Source organism: Petromyzon marinus, chromosome 64 (genome assembly GCF_048934315.1).
Source record: "Petromyzon marinus isolate PM22_M1 ecotype Great Lakes invasive population chromosome 64, UKy_Petmar_22M1.pri1.0, whole genome shotgun sequence".
Taxonomy (NCBI): domain Eukaryota; kingdom Metazoa; phylum Chordata; class Hyperoartia; order Petromyzontiformes; family Petromyzontidae; genus Petromyzon; species Petromyzon marinus.
Window position 1 is genome coordinate 15,409,287 of NC_133730.1, and position 27,480 is coordinate 15,436,766.

At 46.7% G+C, this 27,480-nt stretch overlaps 1 long non-coding RNA gene across 1 annotated transcript; it reads left to right on the top strand.

Moving 5' to 3' along the window:
- Nucleotides 1-10,942: 10,942 nt before the first annotated feature.
- On the top strand, nucleotides 10,943-22,455 carry LOC142906362 (uncharacterized). Its single transcript, XR_012930208.1, has 4 exons — nucleotides 10,943-11,128; nucleotides 14,818-16,495; nucleotides 21,537-21,572; nucleotides 22,333-22,455. It is a non-coding gene; the product is annotated as an uncharacterized LOC142906362 (long non-coding RNA).
- Nucleotides 22,456-27,480: the final 5,025 nt, after the last annotated feature.

Below are 27,480 nucleotides of genomic sequence, written 5' to 3' on the forward strand. Positions count from 1 at the left end.
TATCTATTTTTTGCAGATCTCTATGCCACAAACTAACGATCAACCGATCAATGCACGTGCTGGGTGATAACACTTTCCTGCTAATTTGACCCAGTCCAATATCGGCCCAACTTTCATGTGACGGACATTACTCTCACGTTCAGAGTGGGTTAGAATGTGCTTCCCTTTACTCTGTGGACCAGAGGTCACTAGAAGCGATGTCAGAGGTAGCTTTGTGATGTTCTCTTCTGTGGGCCATTCTCCAATAGGACAGGTCCCGCTGCTCCGTGAGAGATCCGAGTGGATACTCCGTCTCATGACACGATATTGAAAGCACAATCTGAATAAAATGTAGTTTCTTGTATTGTACATAAGGGGTCAGACCACGGAGGACCTTCAGAATGTTGAGTGTGATCTTGAAATTGATCCTGGACTGGTTCGGGGGATAGTTGAACAATTCGAATATTGGGGCGATATCGTCTTGCATACGGGTGTGAGTGAGAAGTCTGCCAGTGGTTTTTTGAGTCCATCATCTAGATTTTTGGGTTAGATCATGTAAACATGCACTCAATAATACGCGTTAATATGCACTATTTACGTGACCTTACCAAAAATCTCTATTATGGATAATATTGGTCGCGAAGGCCTTCGTGTTAAACTTGTTTTTGAGTCATCTGGAGAGTGATGATGAAACGTATCGGGAGGCCGTAGATGAGACGTGGGGGTGGGGGGGCAGAGAGAGAGTTGCAGTTGTTGAGCCTATTGGAGCGAGTTACAGCATCGTTGTCCTCTCCTACAATGGCATTGCTTCTCTCCTTCGCAGAGGCGGTAGCCGAGCATCTGGTCCGTCTGCTGAGCCACGCAAGTAAGATGGCAGAGCCCCTGGGCCTACCCGCGCTGTCACGCGTGGAGAAGCAGCTTGCCGAGCTTTTGACTCGCGCGACCTCCACAGCCTGGGCCTCGGCTCCTTCTTGGACATCCTCCATCGCAACGCCCAGGTGCGTACGTGGCGTGCGTGAGTCCACCCGCCTCCAGCTGGTAAGAGGCAGTACAGCAAGTAGGTGTACGACACTGCCCGTGCAAAGTTTGAGTGTACTTACCGCCTCCGAGTGGCGCTCAATGTTAAGTTTGTTTCCAAAATTGTGCGCGGTAATATTAGTTTATTATTACGAACTTAAAACTCATTTGTCGATAACTCGAATACGTTTAAGCGTTACGTAATCACTGCCAATTCAGAGCACAACAAAGTGTCACGTAAGATGCATGGGTTTTCTCTTGTCACTCTTAAAAAATATCTGTGAATTTGGCAAACATCCCAAAGGTAGATATTGAAAATCACCGTTAAAATTGAGTGTACAGCGGTGACATTCAGATAAAATATATGATAACACTATGCAAAGCGGCCAGGTGGCTTAGAGATCAAAGCGGTGTGTTGGCAATAATGAGATTCTGGGCTTGAATCTGGATTTTGACCGCTTGGGTTGAAACCGAGGTCTCAAGTCTTATCAAGTCGATCGTCCGAGCCCCGTCACCAGCGACTGCACAAAATTACAGTCTCATTAAACTTTGGTTTTGCACTTCATTTTCCTAATTCCATCTCTGAGAATAACAATTTCAGCTTGACTCTCGTGCGCCGCACAATCTCATAACACAGCTAATGTGAAAGTGGTGGCTCCTATTGTATACAAGATAAAAGGCCACCCACCGCATTTTATGACAGGGCCTGCACGGCTATGCGAGATTTACGAATGGATGATTTATTTGTCTCTTGACATTACGCCGATAGCGCATTTGGAAAACTAAAATTGAGAACGAATTTTGTGTTAATTTGCAAACTTAAATCTGTAATATTTAATCAGTTTTCGTGCACTGCATTGTGAGATGCAGCTCCATGCGTATCGTTTAGCTTTAAGCCGGTGTTTGCCTTGCGGTCGCCTCATTGTCAACCAACTGATGTTGACGGATTTGTTGTGTCTGTGGTAGCTGTTGGAGGAGACTGGGGTTGTGATCTCTATCCTGGGTGGATCTGGAGCCACAGCGGGAAGCTTCTGCCCAAAGCGCGACGAGCTGCATGGAGTTCATCCACCAGTGCGGCAGCCTCGACACCGCAGCGGTGAGACACGGGCCCCAGTAGGGGCCACAGGGGCGGCTCAGGGATGGGGATAAGGATTTGGAGATTTAGGGTGCTCGCGGAAATAAACTCTTCAACTCAAAGCGCCTTACAGCAACGTCTCATCTCAACCATTCCATTGCTCTGCGGCAGGCTACCCGAGGGGACCCCCCCCCCCCCCAATGGCAGCTGTTCCTATTTGGCACGTGGTGCACGCACTACCGGCCTGTGAATGGACATGTCTGCCATTTGGGAGCGATGTTTGAGTTTCCTACATGGTTTTTTCCCCGATAAAGTAATTTGCAAGTATTTTATCTGATTTAGCAAATTTGCAACATGATGCGGTTACACGTGGCCAATTCTTTTTGTTTTTAATACAGCGTCACAGGATTATTATCATACATTGTGAAACAGATCTCTTTGTTTATGGTGAATAAACTGGCAACATTAACCAGGGCGGATGCTGGGCTTGAACCGAGAACCACCACTCGGCCATGTTTCCATAAATTTGTGCAGTCACATTAACGCTGTTCACGTCGTACACAATGGACACTTTATTATTAGCACCACCTCTGGACCTGTTTGGCCCCTGGTCCATTTTGAGAGGTCTTGTAAGGGCGGCATATTACAGTTTGATTTTATATCGCCACAGCAAATAGCCAATGGAAAACCACCCATTCCGTGGGGGTGCTACGCGCTGGCACGGATCGGATGCGCCAGTGGAAAAGGCTGCTAGCAACTTGGCCGCCTCCAAACGAAAGAGAGAGGGTTCCAGGTCTCTGTTGTTGGCTGTGTCTTCTGCAGCTGCCGGCCGTGGACTGCGCTGTGGGGCAGCACTACGGCGTGCATTCCTGCCGCAACCATGGGCACGGCCCCATGGCCAACCTGGTAAAACTGCCGCAGAAGGCCAAGCCCGGTGGCAGCAGCGGCGGTGCCCATCGGTGCGCCGTCTTGTACGAGACGGCGCTGTGTGCTCGCGACTCGAGGTTTGGCAGCCCCCTCCAAAGTGCCCTTCTCCTCACACCTCTGCTCACCTCGTGATCTGCCTGACCGCCACGGGTCGCTCCTCAAAATTGTTGGGAGTTGGCGACAGACACTTGGGGTTCTTTAATTTTTCGCATCAAACGGTCAGTGAGCCACACCAATATGCCATTGGTAATGTAACTTAAGGATTCAATGTTCAAGGCAAGTGATTGTCGAGACAAACTGATGATTGTGTGTGTTACACTCCTCTGGCAGTCCACTGCCTGATGAAGGCCTCACCACGTTGCTTTGGTCATGGGGGTTGTTGCACAAAACGTTACCACGCTTGGTGAAGGGGGCGGGGATTAGGTTCAGGACTTGTTCAGATATCAGTCACCACTGACGTTAGCCATGGCTAGGAATCCAACTCGGATCGCCGCGTTAGTATCGCAGTGCACCAAACATTGCAGCAGTGCTTCAGAAATCATTCCGAAGTTGCTTGATATTGCACACAGTTTGAATAAACCATCATTACTTCATGACATATCTTTTTACTTAAAATTTTACTTTATACATGCTGTGATCGTAATAAAGAGTTGTGCTAGTTAGTAGTAACAGCGCGATACATCGGTTAAATCGATTAATATTTATTATTCAGCTGACAATTCATGTATTGAATTGCACGTGTAAGAATCAACTTCTAAAAAAATTGTATCCCTTTTTATTTTAATAGTTTCACATTGCCACTGCAGAGAGTCGACATGATCAGTGTAAGTTCAAAAGAACTGACACACCTTGTGAAAAATCCAACGCAGAAGATCCCTGGGCTTGATATTCCACGAAGATCATGGTCCCCCTAAACCGCATCTGCACAAACCATGGCAGATGCGGATACCTGATGCACAAATGGAAAATTTTAAACTCTCCAGTGTTTGACTGTGGTCATCCAGAACAGATCGTACAACGTGAAACGACGCAATAGAAAATTAAAGTCAAGCCACAGTGCGATTGTGACCATGCAACCCAAACTATGCACAATATTGTGAACCACAGTCGTCTGTGCTCCTTCAACGGAGTAGGAATAGTAACCCTACACGAAGTTTCTCCTGAAGCCCTCTCGTCGTGACCAGCAGACCTCGGACATTGGCTTATGGCTCCTGAACATGTTGCCCTCATGCGCAGGAATAGAATAGCTCAGGGGTTGGCAATCTGCGTCTCCCGGTGCCGCATTCTGCTCTTTAAAGACTGTTTGGTGATGTTGTTTATGAAGGACCACTGTCTCGTATTCACCACAGTGCATTGCGCCTCTTGAAATATTGAGTTGAGTAATCCCGGTAGTTGAGAAACTAAGGTAGTTGAGTACCCCGGGAACACGCTGTGGTTCGTGTCGCGTTAATAGCTCCGTACCGTGCCGTGTAACTCACTAAGCAGCCGATTGCTCGCGTGCAGTGGTAGTGCCGTGTTCATTGATAACGCTGCACACTCCGTGCAGTGGTAGTGCCGTGTTCATTGATAACACTGCACACTCCGTGCAGCGTTGTGTGAGGATGGCTCACTAATTGAAAGGGGAGTCGTAGCTATCGCACTGTGGGGTGGTCATCGCCCTCCTCCCCCTGGGCATGTGCCGTGTGTGTTGTGTGCGTCGTGAGTCGTGGCGATGTAAACCCGGGGTAGCTCCTCTCTCCGTCTCTTCGTTTGTTGCTGTCCCGGCGAAGCTCGAGTTGGTGAGCGCAACGCGTGGCAGATCCGGCTTCACCCGTTCCCACTCCTCCCAGTCAGCGACTCCCAAACCCCCACTCAATAATCGCAGATCACTACCCAGGTCCTTATCAACCAAATGATTTTTAACTAAACTATTTTTTGTATTCTTAATGTATCAACAGTTCAGTTTTAAAGTATAATTTTACCGAGGCACTGTAAGTTTTCCTGGTGTGGACGGTGGCTGTTTTTGCTATTGTTTTACTGCCTTTCTCAAGCTTGGAAATGTATGTATGAATGAAATTGGAACTTATATACTTCATTTATTTACTAATTGACAAACTATTTTTATTTTACCAGGTAAGGCCCACTGAGCATATATAGCAGTTTTTCAGAAGCGACCTGGCCATCGCAAATGATAGCTCAACAAAGTGGCTTATCGTCACGTGAACATTTATAGCAGACAAATATACAGCATGCGTCAGGGTTGGGATGGAACCCACGACCTCCTGCGTACCAGGGGAGGTAGTTAACATCTCCCAGCCACCGTGGTGCCCTGTGGTCACGTGAGGCCTTCCACTTCTGAATGGCTTGCGATGCATATTTGAACATTACTGCAAACGTCTTAGCCTCGTTCATTCGGTATTCGAGGGGAATATTGCCATTTAGTAACTTTGTTTCAAATATCGTGCATTGAACTTTCGATTTTAATTTGCAATGTAATTGAGGGACTGTGCGTTGTCTTGTCGTGGTCTGGTGCTGTTGTTGTGTTGCTGAATTGCCCAAACTTGCATTTGTTGACAAATCGGCAGGAATCTATGTACTTTGTATTTTTAGCAACATACTTACATTTTCTCCGTCTTGCCTCTCATATCGTTTTTGAACATACCTCGCTGACCCGCCCCTACTGGACATATGTGAAAAGAGCTTCATAGCTCATTGGATTCCTCCAGGATGAAAAAAAGATTCTAATTAATCAGTGGCACTGCCAACAACCTGCATCCACACACGACTAAGCACCCATTGTAATGCCATACACATGGTTTCTTTCCCATAGACATGTAATTCAGCAAATTTTCAGAAATATCTGCTGTATGCGAATTACTCCAGACAAGTTTAGAGTATTAAACGTGACCTGTTGTGACTCGTCTAATGTGTATCGCGTGGTCGTTAGCACAGAAAGATGCGTCTGGTAACGTCCTAATGGACCAAACATCGTAAAAAGGAGGCTGGGTCTGCGTTGTTCAGAGTGACCACCATATACAGGGACTCTTCTACTTACGGACGAGTTAGGTTCCAGAAGTCTGTTCGTAAGTCCAACTTTACTCCTGTCGATTCCAAACATGTTGTACGGCGTGTACACTAAACACAGGGAATGGCTTTAAGAGTTGTATAATCTCCTGTAGACGTAGACGCCACTGGTTCTTCACGTTGTGTAGTTGTAGATGCCACCACCACCACCATCTATTGCGTGGCGGTTGAAATTATGAATCTCGGTACAAACAGGCAACTGGACATATGGACAGGTTTCTTTGTATCTCTGAGACTTTCTAAGTTGAATGTTTTTTAAGTGAAGGAGTCCCCGTAAATATTTTTGAGGACCACTGGGATCTTCAGTTTAAACCGTGAGTCTTGGAGTCATTGGACCAGAAAGAAGTGAGATAAAAACGACAGTAACATTGAAAAATATGTACACAGGGCAGGGAGGGCCCAGCCGCATGATAGAATTTATTCAGCGGTATCGTCACGGTAACAGAAACAGCGCTCCCGAATGAATCGCAGAATCCCGTGAATATTCCGCCTCAGGCGGGAGAATCTCCGTCCAGGCCCGCGTGATGCCTTTGGCCCAATCTTGTCGACGGCATCATCATCATCATTCTCCTCGTTGTTGTTGTTGCCTGGTTGGAGAGCAGGGCCCCGCCTGGCAAATGGACGCACGCGCCATCGTTAGCACGGTCGGCTACAGTTAGCACGATCGGCTACGGTTAGCACGATCGGCTACGTACGGGTGAAAAATTATTTCAACGTACACACATGCGCGTATTCATTATGCCACCGTCTGCCCCATCGTGCATTCTCGGCTGTGCTTACACTGGTTGCTGCAGTGCACCTCATATGTGTCCGACCGCTCAAATGCGAGGTAGGAGGATGCCACACATCTCTGACTATGGCCAGTAGCGGAATGCTACATTCCTATAACAGGAGCCAATGGTGGTGTATAATAGGATGACCGCTGTTGACTTCCCACAAAATGGGATTCATTATTTGACTATAGCTCGGGTTGATAAATAAGCTGTTAACCTTCTTGACCTGGATTTTGAACTCGCAAGCGTACAGTGATCGTGGAGTGCTCTAACCGCAGCACCTCCAAGTGGGATGCAGTGCAATTCATATATTTATAATTAAGATTTATATTTTTACTAGGAATGCATTTAGCTGCAGATTGGTGGAGATGAGGTTAGGGATAAGATATTACATCCCGTGGAGCCCTGGGATATTTACATCTTCAAGTGAGATGAACTAAAGAGGTGAATGCCATTACAGAATCCTCATTTCACAACTCCTCATGAAACAGATTCCCCGTTCTTACAATACAGAACTTGTCTCATCTGATACAGAACCCAAATCTCATGTGTCCTCAATATTTTTTACTTCCTCTCAATCGTGAATACTACATTGTGGGAATCAACAGTGGTTGTAATATAAATAGACTTGCCCTTGCTATAGGAATGTGTAATTTACTCAAGTAACTAATTTATGATGATCGATGGTGTTTGCTATATGCTAATTTATATCAGGAGACACATTGTCTGAATGACCTCCCCAATACACATTTTTCTCAAGGTGCACTTCTGCGTGGAGGCTCACTCTTGTCTCGTGGCCGACTCCATCTCCTCCTCCTCCGCGATGACGTCATTGGTGCCACCACTTTGATTGGGGAATTTTTCAGACAGGCGTGTTACCGCACAGTCACCCGCCGACTCCACTCCCCGCTCCGACTCCATTCCCCAATCGGAGTTCGAAGCCCACTCGCTCACAGAAACTGAGCCTGCAGTATTCTGATTTGACCAAGTGGACTCTGAAGTCTGCTCGCTTGCAGCAGTGACTTGGAAATCTCCCTCACAGAGACAGGGGATTGCCGAGAGGCTGCAGGCCACCATCGGCTCCATTTCCTCTTCAACGATGACGTCATTGGTGCTGTCACGTTGATCGAAGAGTTTTTCAGACAGGCGTGTTACCGCACAGTCACCTGCCGACTCCACTCCCCACTCTGACTCCATTCCCCAATCCGAGTTCGAAGCCCACTCGCTCACAGAAACTGAGACTGCAGTATTCTGATTTGACCAAGTGTACTCCGAAGTCTGCTCGCTTGCAGCAGGGACTTGGCAATCTCCCTGGCTGAGACGGGGGACTGCCGAGAGGCTGCCGGCCGCCAAGAGCACCGTGTCCATGGCTGGGCAAGGCGGGAAGTTCGCTTGCGGTGGCACGGCCCTGCCGCCCCACAATAATGGGTGGTTGAGGGCCTCCGTGGGTGTGAGGCGACGTTGGGGATCCCACCTGCCAAGGAGGCAAACGGAGGGAGTCAAGTGCCTGTTGCATTCTAAAATCGCTTCATTGAATCGTGGTCTGGGGTGAAATGCGCAATTCTATCCTCAACACTTTTGTCAGAAACGATATTTATTTTAAAAAGCGACGAGATGAAGAAACGATGCCCCGGTGTGACACAAAACTTTGCAGTCCTAGCCCAAACGACACGTGAGGTCTAAGATCGTTTCCAGTAATGTTGATGGAAGACGCAAAGTGATTTATATTTAATTATTTGTACGAGGTGAAATGTAGACAATAGTAACAAGTCTCTTACTGAAGGCACCCGCGGAGAAAATTGATGAACTTTTGATTGCGGGTTCCCAGAACCGCCTTCAAAGACACGGAGCACGGGACGATCCGTTTCCCGTTGACGACGGGGCGATTCTTTTTGTCTGTTTATCGGAGAGAGAAAAAGAGAGAAACACTGAATTAGTTGTGGCGATCAGTACAATGCGGCGGCGGTCCTTAACCCTCCAATTGCGATGTTTGCAAATATGATTCCATGTTGGCGGTCGACTACAGCCTGTCATCCCTCCAGGGTCGATAAAATTTGTAACCGTTTGTGAGACGTTTGCAGTAGTCGTGTGGAAAGGATGGCTCCTAAGCGTGAAAGTGAAATTCCCACTCTCAACTCTGGGCCACCGGAGGAGACGAGAACCTCCTGATACTTGTTTGAGCAAGGAGACACTTTGATGTTTATTTGAGTATTATATTATTATTTGTATCACTTGGAGAGGATGGTAATTTGTTGTACAAGCGTGCTTTTAAGCATAATATATTTCTCAATCAAGGACCCACAGTTTGTGTGGAGGGTTGTTCTCTGTGGATGTTTTGTACTATGGTAGAACTGCTCTATGCTGATTTAGGATACCGTCGCATCTGCCACACAATTTTTTAAAATTGTGCTCAGTCATGCTGAAATATAGAAAAACGGCCACTCATCTTTATTAAAAATGTGATGGCCAGAATTCCATGTAATTAATACACACGTCCTCTGTTGGATTGCAAATCCCTATGGGTTTTCCAAATATACTGTGCTACCTAAACATAACCGTTCCTTTTAAAGTATTTTTTTCATAAGACTCCTTACTGTCGCACTAATTCAACACGTACTGACAAGTACGTTGCCAAGACCGTTGTGACTTTTAAACCCAAATAAAGCACAGTTCATTTTTAAATTACGCGAAGCAGTTTCCATGCCTTTCTATTCAAGCACACAGCACGAGACACGCGGCTGCACGGCCACGACTCTCCGGGCAGTGACAGCAGCAGCAACAGCTACGAACTCCAACACCACCACCTCACCACCCCCCCTGTCCACTCACCAAAGGAGATAATGTTGTGGGTCGAGGCGTCAATCATGGCTTTGGGTGGGAGCCCCAACATCTGAAACCAAGATCACAAGAGGGATGCGTTGGATGAGGTCCGTCGCTCGAGCGAACAGAGCGTACATACGCTGTACTTTGTCTCATTGAAACGTCGATGAACAATGAACTTTGCCTGCTCTTGTACATACTGTTTGCAGATATTTATCTCTATCATCAGGCGAAGCATACATATTTGGTCTTTAATTGACGACGTGGTTACTACGTGCGGCTTCGTTGCTCTCCAACACAGGCTCTGAAAGCCTCAGGGATTAACAACAAACCACAATAATCATAACAATAGTAATCATTCCGAAGGACATCAGCCTGACGCTCTGATTCTCTGGTATTACCGATGATCCCGAAATCTCTCTTTACTTCTTTACTCATGCAAATGGTGCGTGATCACGCAGTGAACACGTCCACTCCTCTCCCGTGTACCGGCAGCTGAGCGACATTTTTTGACCAGTGAAAGGCCCAGAGGATGACGACAGCCCTGCACGTAACCAGCTTTGTCGCATGAGCCATCGCACAGCGGGTCTGTACGCTGGTGGATCGTCGTGCGCCATCAGTCATAACCAACCCCCTGCTGCTGCTGTTGTTGTTTATCGTGGACTCCATCGTTGGTTCAAATTCGAATTAAACCCTCCCTCCTCCTTTATATGGCGCAGTTGGAACAGTCCCATGGGAAATATGACGCCCGGTTTGGTGGTGCCGTATCGGGCTCGATGTTTGTTACAATAAAAATTATAGAATTCATCAGTATGTATATATTATAATAATTAATATTTGTAAGGCGCATTTAATCCGATGATCCCAATGCGCCCCGTGTATGGAAAGCAGGGAAATGAGACGACCAAAACGAGGAAATGAGACGACCAAAACGAGGAAATGAGACGACCAAAACTATGGGGAATAGGCCATTTTACCAAGGTGAGTTTTCATGGCGAGATTTAAATAGCTTTAAAAATTCTGTCTTGTTATCAGAGGCCAACGCGTTCCATAGTCTCGGAGCTGCACTGGCAAAAAGCCCGATCGCCCCCAGTAATTGAGACTTGACCTCAGAAAACTGAGTAGGAGATCAGAAGATCTCAATGACCTCATTGGTGTACATGAGTGGATCAGCTCCTGTAAGTATTGTGGGGCTAACCCACTGACAGCCTTGTAGCTTAACAGCAGGACCTTATAACCAACTGGATATATATGCAATGGTGTTTTCCTACGCGTCAGATACCTGGATGAGATAGCCGATGTGGTCTTCCGAGCTTGTCTTGAAGAGCGGGTTCCCGAGGAGCATCTCGGCCACCACACATCCGAGTGACCACATGTCCGCGCTGCATGTGACCGGGAGCCCAAAGTACATTTCGGGGGCCATGTACCACATCGAGCCAAGACACCAAGCTCCTAGCAGCACACGGACAGACAGGTGACCAAACAAGGTGGCACTTGCACATTATTCACCTGTACTTGTGAAGGGCAGAATAGATGAGGGTATGCACACGCAGTCACGTATGGCACTCAAAATGCGCACAATGACAAAGATCGCCCACATAAATGCGTGTATCAGCTGGGTAGCACTTAGAAATGTAAATTATTTTCATTACACTGGTGCCAGCTATCATAGAGTGCAGCTGTCGTGTCGCGAGAGTTCTCTGCGGTGAGTAACAACTTCTTTAAAAGCAACGGCGCTGCGACGCCTCTCTGAATAAAATTAACGCCGAGCCGCTTTGCGCGTTTCAAGATTCAGTGATGAACCGGGGACACCTACCACCACCCTGTAATGTGCAGACGTCTCGGAACGGGAAAAGGTTAAGTGAGGAATGAGGACAAAGGTACTTAGGGCTATATTCTTAGTTTTTTCGGTAAAGTCACGTTGAAGAGAAACAACAAAATAATAAAATATATATATAAAACAATAAAAAATTCTCACGACGTTTCGACCATAACTCAAACGGTCATCTTCAGGTGTGTTGGTTTGCATAAATTAGGGCTGCCATGCGATCTGTACATTTGCAATCGTAAATCACATGTAAATCACACGTAAATCAGCCATCCGCGACGAAAATTCCAATGGGATTGTCTACTGGCTCCAGACTTTCAATACCAGCAATCGATTATGAAAATTGTTACCGGTTTACTGGTTACTGTTTGACAACTACCCTCCTCAAACCTGGGAGGTTGAGAGTTGAAATCCTGGCCAAATGATTGACGAAATGTAACGTTTGAAGGGTATCAGTGTCACTACCACACTTTGTTTAAGCGGTGCTAACCACCACGCCACCACAGCACGAAGACAAAGACCCCCCCATATAGCTTAAACAGGCTTGTAGCGCAGCGTGCTAACCGTTAACACCACCGCTCCCCACAAACACTGTGACATGCACACACACATGCTGCTACACACGTGCACACATTCACAGGGCAGCTAGATCACTCACTTGGGCAGGTCTCGCTGATGCTCAGGCCAAAATCCGTGAGCCTGATATTGCCACTGATGTGGTCTTTGACTAAGATGTTTGCCTGCAAAAAAGACAGAGTGGTTGTCAGTGAAACTCGTGGTGTGTCGGTGAGATTGCATCTTGTTGAATTGGTTCATGGCGGTTTACTCAAAGATTTCATGTACTCATTTTTGTTAAACACTTATTTCCCTTTGTAAATGTAATCATGCTTGAAGATCTCCCTACCCCATGCCGTGTTAATCAAGGGGGTTGTATGGCCATACCTCACCATGCTGCTCAGGGGGCTGTTGAAGGCAATGGGATCCAGGACCGGTTCAGATATCGCCCAAACCCTGGTTTTAGCCGTGGCCAGAAATCGAATTCGGGTCATTAACCTCTGAGTGCAGTTTGCGAACTACCCCACCACTGCTACGCCCATCATTTAGCTTTGGCCTTCGGAATTGTTGCTTAGGGCAGTGGTCGTTGTTGTTTAACGCAAATTAGAAAATATTAAATGTTCCGCGGAGCGTTGGTTGTTGAGAGCAAACAGAGATCCACGTGAAAAGTTGTATTTCTATGCAAGTTTTGGCTATCTGTGTTTATGAAATAGCAAGTCGTGGCATGAGTGTTGTTGCGGTGTAGAATAAGATATCTCGAAATCCTGTTACTAAGGTTTACAAGAGTGTTCTCATATTCTTAGTTCTTTCGGTAAGAAAGAACTAAGAATATGAATTACTGGAGTCACAAAAGCTTTAAAATCAAAATTTAAGAGTGTTCTCATTTTCTACAACTGCACGAACTGAGGCACTAACTCCATACTGACGGACAAAAGACGCAGCGGGCTGCTTAGTTTACTAACCGGCTTCAGATCCGCGTGAATGATGTGCATCGCCTTCAGCTTTGCCAGGGCCCGCAGCATGGAGCCCACGTACGGCTTCAATTCCGTCATGTATAAGCCATAGGTCTCGTCCAGCTTCTGGAGGAGGTCTCCGCTGCGTGACGACACAAAACGTGAACGGTTACAGTTTCTTCCTGCTTGTGACCCATTCCCTGATTGGCCCCTTGAACAGGAGCACACGTGCTTGACTGAGGCGAAGCCGCACGGAGTAACCATACAGGGTTGCCGCTCAACTCAAAAGATAGTCAATGAGGCAGGAAGGCATTATAAACAGTTATGTCTGACCATGGAGCCGCGTACAAAGACAATAATTCTAGGGAATTCTGAAAGCCTACGAACATTTATTCTACATCCAAATGATTAATGTGTGTGAACACACGGACGCATCGGTGTTTGGGGGAGCGGTGGTGCAGCGTTTAGCGCGTTGCTCTACAATTCCCGCTCACGGCCAAAGACCAGTGACGATTATCTGAACCAATCCTGGGCCTCCCCTAGGTCGACTCAGCCTCAAATGAGTACCTGGTGCGGTGTGTAAACATCGCCACTGGGGAAACAAAGGCTGCCGGGCGTGGTGCTGCCCACCCACCCCCTCGTGTGCCTTGCCCGTCTTCATAGGTACTACTTGCTAACAGCACTTGCCCCAACAATCTTCTCAGGCTATACTGGTTAATCTTTGTCTTTGGATCGGTGTTCATCGGACGCCATGACACTCACCTGATGAGCTCCAGGACGACGCAGTTGTGTCCCCGGAAGGTGAAGTTGTCCAGGAGGGTGACGATGTTGTTGTTGTCTGGGTCCCCCTTGCTCTGCAGGATCTTCATGATCTCCAACTCCAGCTGCTGTCTCTTGTTGTTGATGCTGTGGGGTGGGGGGGGAGAACGCACGGAATGAGAGTTGTCACCTCGCTCTGAGCATCGCAACACGCAGGGGCGGAGGCAATGCTCATTCATCCTCCATGAGTGGTCCTAAGCCAAGAGTGTGAATCCCACTGGCTGAGGGAGCCATTAAACACACCGTCAACACGCTGTTTGTGTTTGGTTTGTTGCCCTTCCTCTGCACCTCCGATTAGCATGGTCGGTTACATACGGTGCGAAAGAAGTTCAACATTACATACTTACAATGAATGTCAGAATCGGCATATGTATTTATACTGGAGGAATTTGATGAGCTGCAAATAACTTTTTCACAGATATAATTATATAATTTTATATTTTTTCCTCTTTAAACCAAAGTCACAAATATGCACACATTTTAGATTTTGGACTAAAATTGGGGGTGGGTGGGGGGGGCAGCTGCATACATTTGTATTCATTTGTGATCTCTGTGTGTGGCTAAATGTGATCTATGACACGAGTTACAAGGCGATATAAGTTATTTGGGCAAAGGACAGGCATAGGGAGATTAATTTAGTGTCTGACGAATGCACAGCAATGGGGAAGCTGGCTTAAAATAATGTTAAAGTGGACACCACTACAGATTATCGTTCTGTATGTTTACTGTATAGATGTGTGTTGTCTGCTCGTATTAAAAAAACGAAGTCGTTGACTATCGTTTAAAATATTACATCAATAAAAATATTTATTTTGGGTGAATATTGTTGCTGAGGAGCAGTTATGTTAACGTGTTAAGATGGTGATTTTATCTCAAAGTGATTCCCATCCGATATTTTGAGGGGGTAATTGACGAAAGTAACAGGCCTCATATCATCGTGGGAGAGGAATATTGGCGGGCGTATTGCGTCTCTGTACAAGGATTGTTGTTGTCACGGTAAACTCTCAGTGACAGTGGTGTGCTACGTGGAGCAAAATCCCAACGTGACGCTGAAGAGGAGATGGACGAGGTGGTGACACCGCCGAGAGGAGGAGGAGGAGAGCCATCAGGGGTGGCCAGGCCTTGCCGAGAGGATCTCAAGGAGCGCTCCCCCCCCCCATTGACACCACAAGGGAGGAGGAGGAGGAGGGAGCAGACATCGCGGAGTTGCCGCTCATCTCCCGTAGCAGCAGCAGCAACAGCCAGAGAGCCCCACCACGACTGCCGTGCCACGCGACTGTCACTGCGACTCCGGGAGTCGGGGCTCTCACCACCACCACCACCACCGCCGCCCTTCTGCGTCGACTCACAGCGGAGCTCCACAGCAGCAGCAGCAGCAGCGTGACCCCTGCCGACCCGCGCGGTCTTCTACGCCGTCTTCTTGCGCGGCGGGGACATTGAGTTTGCGGCTCCTTACGGCGTACGGACGTTTCAATAGGGGTTAAAAAACACAATGTCTCTGTGTGGTGTTTCTTCCTTGTCATGGGGACTTTGTAGGATGAACGGTGGAGATTGTTAAGGGGTGACCAATAATGTCTGAATTGGTCTGTAATAAGGTAGGGCACTGATAAGGTAATGACGACACGTGTGCACTAGCGATGAGAACATTGACGCACTTTTGTCGAAGCGTTACTGAGTTTCAAGTCTCTGTTCCCGACAGTTTTGTTTGGTGGAGGGGATATTTGGGGCCTCCTGACAAAGAATTTTCTAGCTAAGCTCTACTAACATCGTAGAGTAACAACAGCAGCAGCACTGTCCACATAATAGAAACACTCCTCCTCCTCCACACGTGCGTGCATTCACTTACTGCCACCTAGACACCGCTGGAACTTGTGCAGAGACATTTCGTGAGGTTCAAATGTCAAAGTTTGTGCTCAGAGAGCCAGCCGGAGCCGTCGAGAGTTTGCGGATTGGCGATGCCTTTGTCGAGGCAAGACGCAGCCACACTCGGGCACAATTAGAACCTTTAGATAACTGCAATTGTCTGAGGACTTTGAGTGCACGAGTTATGTGAAACAGTTCTCGGTGGCAATTGTTATTTTGTTAGTTTTAAATGTTTGTTTGGCCTCCTCCATACAATTGTCCTACTGGTGGTGTATTTAATGGGCTGTGAGCTGCTGTTGGTCATTGCTGGTCGATGATGATGATGTGTGGATGTTCAGAGTTGGGACGTGGCGGTGGTGGGGAGGTGAGGACAGAGAACTTTGGGCATAACCCCCCTGACTCTACTCCACATTATCATCATCACATTCAACCTCCTCATTATCTCGCTGCTGCTGCTCATCATCATCATCATAGACTTCACAAGGCAGCAGCAACAGCAGCAGTAGGATGTGTGGGGTGGTGGGTGCCTTGTGTTTCGGCTCTTAGCAATGTGATCACAAGTTCCACATCGATACCCAGACACGCCTCAATTACATTCTTTGGCGGGAAAGTTTATTTAAAATCTTTATTTAAAGCAGTCCTGGGCACAATGTGAGGAGATATGTGTTGCTGGATGTTGCTGTGCTCGTGGATATGAAAGAAAAGCGAGACCACTGTGTGTTGTAAGGACAACATTGTGGGGCTCACTCTGTGAGGAGCTTGTGTGCACCTTCCCAGGCAGGGTCGCCATCCGAGCCCCGTGGTCTCATCGCGGCCTACCTAAGTATTGCTTCCTGCGTGTCTGCCGCATTATTACCGCTGATTTAAGTTGTTGTCGCTGTCCAGCTCATTATATGACCGCTCCATCTTCGTGAACCAGCGTGTTGGGACGCTAATTCACTACTTTAAAGGAACAAACGCGTGTTGTAGGATGTGGCAGTGCATTTGTCTGCGTGGTTGTTGATACTGCGAAGGGGCAGTGGTGGCTGCTGAAGTGCGACTTCTGGAACTTCTTCCTCCTCCACACATTATTTTAAGTGCACCACAGTACTCACAATAATTATTAGTCCATCTGTGGGTTGTATGAATGTCTCCTAACGCCGTGTTGGTCACAGGAAGTATTTGACTATACTTCACCATTCCTGGTGGGTGAGGGCTGGGGAAAGCCCTCCGATTCTATCCACCACACGGGGAATGTTAACAACACGCACTGCGCTTCTGGTCAAATAACTCGCACGGCATGGCAAGGCCCTCATCCAGCAGTGGATGGACCAGGGCTGCCCACGCTGCCTGCGTTGTGTTTGTGAGCGAGGGTGTGGGGAGTGGTGGCGCAGCGGTTAGCGCTACGCTGCGCTACGAACCCGGCGACCCGAGTTCGATTCCCGCTCACGACCACCAACACCGGTGACGATTATCTGAACAGGTCTTGGGCCTCCCCTAGGTCGACTCGACCTCAAATGACTACCTGGTTGCGGTGTGTAAACATCGCCAATGGGGGAGACAAAGACGGCCGGGCGTGGTGCTGGCCACCCACCCCCTCGTGTGCCGTGCCGGCCTTCGTAGGTGCTCGCTAACAGCACTTGCCCCTACAGTCTGTTAAGGGTTCACTGGGGATCTTTGTTTTTGTTTGTTAGTCTGTGAGTCTGTGTGAGTGAGTTACTTTGTGAGTTCATGTGAGTTACTCCGAGTCTGTGTGAGTGTGTTACCCGGTGAGACTGAGTTGAGTGGGAGTGACTGTGAGTTACTGTGTAAGTCTGTGAGTGTGTGAGTTACTCTGAGTCTGTGTGAGTCTGAGTGAGTCTCCGAGTGTCTGAGTGAGTGAGTGACTCTGTGAGTCTCTGAGTGAGTGACTTTGTGAGTCTCTGAGTGAGTGACTCCGTGCGTCTCTGAATGTGGCTCTGTGAGTCTGTGGCTCTGAGTCTCTGAGTGAGTGACTTTGTGAGTCTCTGATTGAGTGACTGTGAGTCTCTGAGTGAGTGACTGAGCGTGACTCTGTGAGTCTCTGAGTGCGTGTTACTCTGCGAGTCTGTGTGTGTGTCAGAACTAGTATGTGAGTGTGAGTCTGTGTGTGAGTTACTCTGTGAGTCTGTGTGAGTGAGTCTGTGAGTGAGTCTGTGGGTCTCCTTGAGTGAGTGTGAGTCTGTGTGAGTGACTGTGATTCTCGGAGTGACTCTGTCAGTCTCTTGAGTGTGGCTCTGTGAGTCTGAGTGAGTGACTCTGTGAGTCTCTGAGTGTGGCTCTGTGAGTCTGAGTGAGTGACTCTGTGAGTCTCTGAGTGTGGCTCTGTGAGTCTGAGTGAGTGACTGTGAGTCTCTGAGTGTGGCTGTGAGTCTGTGGCTCTGTGAGTCTGAGTGAGTGACTGTGAGTCTCTTGAGTGTGGCTGTGAGTCTCTTGAGTGTGGCTCTGTGATTCTAAGTGAGTGACTGTGAGTCTCTGAGTGTGGCTCTGTGAGTCTAAGTGAGTGACTGTGAGTCTCTGAGTGTGGCTCTGTGAATCTGAGTGAGTGACTCGTCATCACCATCGTCATCAACATCATCACCGTCGTCACCATCTTCATCACCACCTCCATTACCCAGGTGCCATGGGGTGACACGCTGAGATGGGATGGGTAGCCAGCACCACGCCTGGCCGCCTTTGTCTCCTCTCATTCACCGAACCTGGATACTCATTTTAAGGCAGAATAGACCTGGGATGGGACCGAGATTGGTTCAGATACTCGTCACCGATGTTGGCCGTGAGTGGGAATAGAACTCGGGTCGCCGGATCCCGTCGCACGGTGCGCTAACCACTTCGGCACCGCTCCCCATGTAATCCTCACTTCAAGCACACACCTCATCACCGACACAGCTTCCACATCGTCATATCCACCACTCCTCCCCCAGCCCCATCGCTTACAACACTCTCACCCCTTCCCTCTCCACAATGCCGATGCACCTCACACTCCCCACACCTCCCATGCTCCCACCAGCAGCTTCCACTCTCGATGACGCCTCCTCACAATACCCCTTCACTCCCTCCCATCGGACCGCCGTTCTCAAACTATAACTTTTAAACTAAACTATATTTTGATTTAAAGCTTTCGTGACTGCAGGGATTCATATCCTTGGTTCTTTCGGTAAAGTCACGTAGAAGGGAAACAATTAAATAATAAAAATATAAGACAAAATTCTCCCGACGTTTCGACTGCAACACAAGCAATCATCAGGTGATGATGATCATCAGGTGATGTTGCAGTCGAAACGTCGTGAGAATTTTATTGTTTTATATTTTTATTATTTTATTGTTTCCCTTCTACGTGACTTTACCGAAAGAACCAAGAATATAAACTATATTTTTTTTATTTTACCAGTTTGAGGCCCCACTGAGCTATGGAGCTATTTTTCAGAAGCAACCTGGCTATCACAAATGTTATCTTCAACGAAGTGGCTTATCCCGTGGAAATTTATAGATGCCAAATACTCTAAACGCGTGATGTTTATTCTAAATGTAGTGAAAGAGACATGCAACCTCAAAATATACAGCAGGCGACAGGGTCCGGATTGAATCCACGGCCTCCTGCGTACCAGGCGAGGTAGTTAACATATTGCCACTGTGGTGCCCTGTGGTCACGTGAGGCCTACCACTTCTGAATGGCTTGTGATGCATATTTGAACATTACTGCAAGCGTCTTAGCCTCATTCATTAGTCAGGTATTCGAAGGGAATATTGTCATTTGGTAACGCTATTTCATATATCGCTCATTAAACGTTCAATTTTAATGCAATGCAATTGAGGGACTTTGTGGAGTCTTGTTGTGGGCTGAAGCTGTGGTTGTTGTGTTGCTACCTTGCCGAAGCTTGCATTTGTTGACAAATTGGCAGGAATGTATGTACTTTGTATTTTTAGCAATTTGCTTACATTTTCTCCATCTTGCCTCTCATCGGTTTTGGAAATAGCTCGCTGACCCGCCCCTACTGGACATATGTGAAAAAGATCTTCATAGCTCATCGTATTCCTCCAGGATATAAAAAAGATTCTGACTCTGATTAATCAGTGGCGCTGCGAACAACCTATTCCCTGTATTGCTGCGGGAATCTGCATCCACACATGTTCAAGCACCCCTGTGTAATGCAATACACATGGTTCCTTTATCATAAACATGTAATTCTGCAAATGTGCAAAAATGTCTTCCGTATGCGACTTACTCCAGACAAGTTTAGACTATTAAACGTGACCTGTTATGACTCGTCTAATGTGTATTGTGTGGTCGTTAGCACAGAAAGATGTGTCTGGTAATGTCCTAATGGACCAAAAATAGTAAAAAGGAGGCTGGGTCTGTGTTGTTCAGAGTGACCACCATATACAGACTCTTGTACGTACAAACGAGTTCGGTTCCAGAGGTCTGTTCGTAAGTCGATTTGTTCGTGAGTCCAACTTTACTCCCGTCGATTTCAAACACGTTTTACGGCTTGTACACTAAACACGGTGAATGGCTTTAAAAGTTGCCTCTGGTTCTTCACGTTCTGCAGATGTAGATGCCACCATGAACTTGTGACTCTCGGTCCAAACAGGAAACTGGACATACGGACAGGTTTGATCATATCTCTGTATGTTCGTAAGTCGAATGTTCGTAAGTAGAGGATTCCCTGTGTTTTGGCATAGAATGGTAATGTAACAGTATTGCGCTGGCTGCTGGCAGGGAAAGGGATCTGCGGCTTACAGCCCTGACGTCAGCAGGCCAGGTTATACACCAGAGGGGATCTAGGGAAAGGTCGCAGAAGGGGCACTGAATTCATAATGATACAATAATTCAGTAACACTGTACAAGTGTACAGCACGTCAGACCATTACATGCCCTAACCCTGGTTGGAAACACCGTGGGAGTGAAGAAGATGCATTAATAATCATTATTATTTACATTTGTAAGGTGCATTTCATCCGTATGCCACCAGACTTAACTTGGAGTGTCTAAATTCTCTTTGCCCACCAGAATGAACAGACCTCATCTTTCCCACCCCTGCAGACTTGGTATTAAAGTAGATACATGCTAATGTTTACAAAGTAACGGACTCTTGACCAATTTCATTTCCACTATAATCAATCATTCGGAAATAGCCCCCACTATACCCCACCGACTACAGCACTCAAATCTTGCCTCCTCGTTTTGCCTCTTCCACCTGCCTCATGCTCGTCAGCACCGCCTTTCGTGCAGCCATGCGGGTGTGAGGTCATCATCACGAGAGGCCGTGCACTTCATCGTTCGCACGCGGCGGAGGAACCACTGAAGTCAAACGTTTACATACGTGCGGTTTAGTGGGGTCATTTCCGAGCGAACTCGGTTTGAAAGTGTTTATCGTTGAATGTGGAATGGTTTGTGTTAGTTTTCGGGTTACCACCTTTTCCACTATGGAGATCAAACCCAGACCTATGTTTCAGTCGGTCTAGGTCTGTCAACAACCATGCAGTAGTAAAGTTCAGCACAGTACCGGTACCAGATCTCGGTACAAATTAATTCATGCCACCCAAACACAGATGCCAATTCACAGACTGTCTCGGCTGGACCGGGACAGGAGGTAACCCAAGGGTAGTGGGAGGATAACCGCTTTGTGAGCTATTTGTAAGTAATGCGATTAGAGTATTTGGCTGCTATAAATTTCCACGTGATAAGCTACTTCGTAAAGCTATAATTTGTGGCCAGGTCGCTTCTGAAAAAGAGCTTAATAGCTCTCAATGGGCCTAACCTGGTAAATAAAAAATAGTTTACTTTAATGGTATACATACTTGAATTTTACTGCGGATGTTTTAAAACATGTCCTGTCTAACTGTCAACTTTGTTTGATTTTCAGTGGGAGAAGATGCTTCTCACACAGACGTTAAAGCAGGTACCAGAGTCCACCTGAAGCTCCTGCAGTGTGCGCCTCATATAGGATTCCGTCCATTACTGTTGGTGCGATGGTTTGGATTTTCAAGTTGAAATCTCCTAGTTCATTTTATTTTTACCCAGGCGACAACTCAATTGTCAAGGGTAGTCCTGTTTGGAAGAGGCTATCCTCGTCTCTTGAGTTCCACATCTTGGAGAGGATGTGATTAGTCAGCATCGATGCCATTTTAGTTGGTGTCACGCATCATGCGTGCATTCTTAAATTACTGACGCCGACTGAAGACTGAAGATGCAAGTGTGCCATCTGACAATGAAAGTTATGAAGCCATTTTTTGTCATTGCCAATCTTCATTTGTGCTCTGTCAGAGTCTGGGATAACACGGCCTTGGTGAAGTCCCCTGGACTTGTGTAATTTCTGTATCAATAATTTTTTTCATTTTGACACCTCTGCTCCACGTCCTTCAATTGCATCCATCTGCACCTCCGATTAGCACGGCTGGCTGACGTACGGCGCGAAAGAGGTTCAACATACATACCTACAAGGAGTGTAAATTCATACGGTGCCAGAAACTCTGCACGAGTTCGTGCCGCGTTCTCCCGATGTTGCCGTCGATGTTTGTCCAGCGACAAGTCATTCGTTGCCACGCGCGAACCTGTCTCACCTCCACAATCACAGGGCCGAGTGTGTGACGTGTCCGGCAAGCCGTGTGATGTGTCTGCGGATGATAATCTTCAGCAGAGGCCTGTGCCTTCTCCCACAGACGCCGCGCAACTGACGCCGCTCCCAGCGCCGCCGACCTCTGCTTCCCCGGCCACGGCCACGGGGAGTTCCTCTCCTCTGCTGGACACCCCGTGTGCTGGACCTGCTGCTCCACCACACTTGCCTGCCCACTACACAGGCACAAAGAGGTACGGGCAGAACTAATGCATACAGTGAGGGAAAAAAGTATTTGATCCCCTGCTGATTTTGTACGTTTGCCCACTGACAAAGAAATTATTAGTCTATAATTTTAATGGCAGGTTTATTTGAACAGTGAGAGGCAGAATAACAACAAAAAAATCCAGAAAAACGCATGTCAAAAATGTAATAAATTGATTTGCATTTTAATGAGGGAAATAAGTATTTGACCCCTCTCAATCAGAAAGATTTCTGGCTCCCAGGTGTCTTTTATACAGCTAACGAGCTGAGATTAGGAGCACACTCTTAAAGGGAGTGCTCCTAATCTCAGCTTGTTACCTGTATAAAAGACACCTGTCCACAGAAGCAATCAATCAATCAGATTCCAAACTCTCCACCATGGCCAAGACCAAAGAGCTCTCCAAGGATGTCAGGGACAAGATTGTAGACCTACACAAGGCTGGAATGGGCTACAAGACCATTGCCAAGCAGCTTGTGGAGAAGGTGACAACAGTTGGTGCGATTATTCGCAAATGGAAGAAACAAAATAACTGTCAATCTCCCTCTGCCTGGGGCTCCATGCAAGATATCACCTCGTGGAGTTGCAATGATCATGAGAACGGTGAGGAATCAGCCCAGACCTATACGGGAGGATCTTGTCAATGATCTCAAGGCAGCTGGCACCATACCAAGAAAACAATTGGTAACACACTACACCTTGAAGGACTGAAATCCTGCAGCACCCGCAAGGTCCCCCTGCTCAAGAAAGCACATATACATGCCCGTCTGAAGTTTGCCAATGAACATCTGAATGAATCAGAGGACAACTGGGTGAAAGTGTTGTGGTCAGATGAGACCAAAATGGAGCTCTTTGGCATAAACTCAACTCGCCGTGTTTGGAGGAGGAGGAATGCTGCCTATGACCCCAAGAACACCATCCCCACCGTCAAACATGGAGGTGGAAACATTATGCTTTGGGGGTGTTTTTCTGCTAAGGGGACAGGACATCTTCACCGCATCAAAGGGACGATGGACGGGGCCATGTACCGTCAAATCTTGGGTGATAACCTCCTTCCCTCAGCCAGGGCATTGAAAATGGGTCGTGGATGGGTATTCCAGCATGACAATGACCCAAAACATACGGCCAAGGCAACAAAGCAGTGGCTCAAGAAGAAGCACATTAAGGTCCTAGAGTGGCCTAGCCAGTCTCCAGACTTTAATCCCATAGAAAATCTGTGGAGGGAGCTGAAGGTTCGAGTTGCCAAACGTCAGCCTCCACACCTTAATGACTTGGAGAAGATCTGCAAAGAGGAGTGGGACAAAATCCCTCCTGAGATGTGTGCAAACCTGGTAGCCAACTACAAAAAAACGTCTGACCTCTGTGATTGCCAACAAGGGTTTTTTCACCAAGTACTAAGTCATGTTTTGCAGAGGGGTCAAGTACTTATTCCCCTAATTAAAATGCAAATCAATTTAGAACATTTTTTACATGCATTTTTCTGGATTTTGTTGTTGTTATTCTGTCTCTCTTACTGTTCAAATATACCTACCATTAAAATTATAGACTGATCATTTCTTTGTCAGTGGGCAAATGTACAAAATCAGCAGGGGATCAAATACTTTTTCCCTCACTGTAAATGCTTTCAACATAAGTTGGAGAGAGTTGAGCCTTTCAAGGAATTCGGCAATGCTTTCCCACCTGTGACTGCTCCCGATATATGACTCGAGAGAATGTAGGTTTTGCTTGCAGGCCACAGACACACTCACACATGAATTATGTGTTTGGTATTATCTCATGGAAAATAATAAGTTGCACAAGGGCCAGGGTCATGCCCCATTCATTCTGAACGATTAAACCAAACTGACCCACGTTCACACACGAGAGCAGAGAGGTTGGCTGCAGGGTGACGCACGCGAAGAACGCGTCGCTGTGAAAGAGTTAGAAGGTTCCCCTTCGTACCTTCTTACTCTCCCTCCCCCCTCCTTCCGGTCAGGTGATTTTGAAGTGTCGTCGTCGTCACGCGAGGACGTGGACCGAGACAGCACGTGGAACCAGTGGCTGCGCTCCGAGATCCCGGGGCTCTTCCTGCTGGCCCTGCACACATTTACCTTGAGTCGGCGCAGATGTGGCCTCTCGACTGGGGCTGCCACCTGTCCGTCTCCGGCAGTGGTGAATCGTTCCAACCATCAGTAGGAATCGTGTATATGTGTGTATGTGTATGCACAGCTGTACCCATTGGCTTCTGTTATGGTCATGTACGTTTATTTTTTATTTCGTGGAATATCACTTGCTGTACTCCACGCGGTGAGTGCTTTGTGTAGATAGGAATCATGTTATGTAGAGAATATAAATCTAATTCAGTACCTCTATATGTCTCCCACAGACGAGCGGGGAGACAGCAGCCAGGCGGTGAGCCGGCACTCCCAACAATCGCCCAAGCTCTGCGGTTCTCTTTACATTCCGATATTTGCAGCCACTTACTGAGTGTTTACATGTGGGGGGAAACCAGTACACTCGCAGAAAACGAAAGAATGTGAGCAAGGGGGCAACGTTCTATCCCGTGCAGATGGAAAGGATTCCACAGTTGTGTTCCACTGCCTCCTGGCAAGCCAGGGTATGACTCATCCTCGATGCCCACCGGAAGGGAGATTGCACACTTGCAATTGAATTCCCTGAGATTATTTATATCATGGGGTAGGCAGTGACAAAGCCCCTGAATCACTTAACACGAACATGTGGTCCAGTGCATTGTACGTGCAAGGATGCTTGCTTTACAAAATGTATGAATGTATGTTGAACTTGAATCTTGACTTAAAGCTTTCGTGACTGCAGGAATTCATATTCTTTGGGTCTTTCGGTAAAGTCACGCAGATAGAACAATAAAATAATAAAAATAAAGTGAATACAAAATAATAATACAAATATCACGACGTTTTGATCACAACACAAGCAATCGTTATCATTTTTCTCCTGATGACGATTGCTTGTGTTGCGATCGAAACGTCGTGATATATTTAACTTTTTTATTCAATTTATTTTCATTATTTTATTGTTCTATCTACGTGACTTTACGGAAAAACCCAAAGAATATGTGTTGAACTTCTTTCGCAGTGTACGTAGCCAACCGTGCTAATCTGTGGTACATTAACACCTTGCCACAAATGCCCTGTTGCTCATGAGCACACCGACTCAAATGAATCAGGCGCAAGGTTTGCGTGATTAATTCTTACAAAGTGGGGTCTATAATGAACAATATGGCTGAAGCTCGAGTTCTATTCATTTAAAACCAAACGTGTTTCTTACCAACCATACCTGGTGTTTGCACACAGATACAGATTCTGGGCGATGCGTTCTACACCATTCGGAATGCGCTGTTGCAATGTGCAGCCACAGCTGCTGCAAAAATATTTGTCTCGGTTTGATCCACTGAACAATATCCACTGACCACACCGCACGCGCAACAATGATATAACTATGAACAAAAATATGAATAAATTAGGATGGTTTATTAAATATATTGCACGTAAGAAAATACAGCAATAGACGTAAAAATACATGGCAGTTTAACACGTAGGCTTTCGCGACAAATATCCATAATACAGGTTTTATGGGTTGGATCGCGTAAATATATGTGCCATTATGAGACCTTTGCCAGTAGCAAGATATAGTAATAGGTTTTTACCCTTTTATCTGGCACCAAAACTGACACCTTTATACAAGGGATCATGTTTGCAATAACCACAACACAAGCAGTCAAAATGCAAACAAAAAGAGACAACTCTGATAATGATATACACTGTCCTTGAAGCTGATTGGTGCACACCCGAGACGGCTTTTCTTAGAGCCTAGTCTCCACTGGTGTTGGACCAGATGACGCCAAAAGGCATACAACTCAAAAACAGCGCACTATCAGAGTATTGAGAGCTCGGGGTAAGAATTTACATTATGAGACCTCCTTTGCCAGTAGCAAGATATAGTAATAGGTTTTTACCCTTTTATCTGGCACCAAAACTGACACCTTTATACAAGGGATCATGTTTGCATAAAGGTGTCAGTTTTGGTGCCAGATAAAAGGGTAAAAACCTATTACAATTTAAATGTGTCGTTAAACCCGCCACCACCCGACAGCCCACTAGTAAGGGTTGTCACGTAAACAAAACATGCCAATTCATCACTAGTACAGCACACCGGTGTGTGGTGTGTTGGAGAGCCAAGCCACAACATTTACCATCGGAGTACGGCGTTTCAGTAATTACAACTAGCTTCATCAGGCAACAGCAAGGTTTGGGAGAAGTCCACCTGTTTAATTCCTTATATAGAGGCGTAGATGTGGTGACAACACTTGTGCACTCTTTGAGCGCAAACTGGGGGGGGATTAATGAATCAACATACATTATACATGCGCATTATGCTAGCCCATTGATCTTGTACTTAGTGTCCATTGTGTGTATTAAAATAGTCGTACAAATGGTAATTTGATGATTCTCTTCCATGCAGCACTAAGTCCGTAGCTATCCAAACGATTACAATTATTTTTATTTCTTTAAATTTCGATAGATTCTGGAATTAGTCTTGGCCAGTAGTAACAAGTTTTGCACAGAACTTCAACATTATCAAATTCAATTGAGTGTCCTTGTGGGCACGTGTGTTCTGCTACTGCTGACAGTTGTATTTGTGAGCATTTCATATTTCTGTGGTGTTCTTATAGTCTTGTGCTGATCATTCATCCTGTTTGCCCAACATAGCATTCCACAAGTGCAATTAATCCGGTACACACCTTCTGTTGATAGCTTCAGTAATAGAACAGCAAAGAAATATCCAATAGTCCTTTTCGTAGGTTTCCATATGCCTTCTGAATTTGCCTGGCTGATCAAAGTTTCGACCGCAGATGCCATTGGTCAGGGGTCTCTTTGTCCGTTCTCATGTGGGACTCTAGGCATGATGGCAGTTGGAATGCTTTCCCACAGACTTGGCAAGACATTTGTTTTCTCACTCTAGTGACTATGGGAG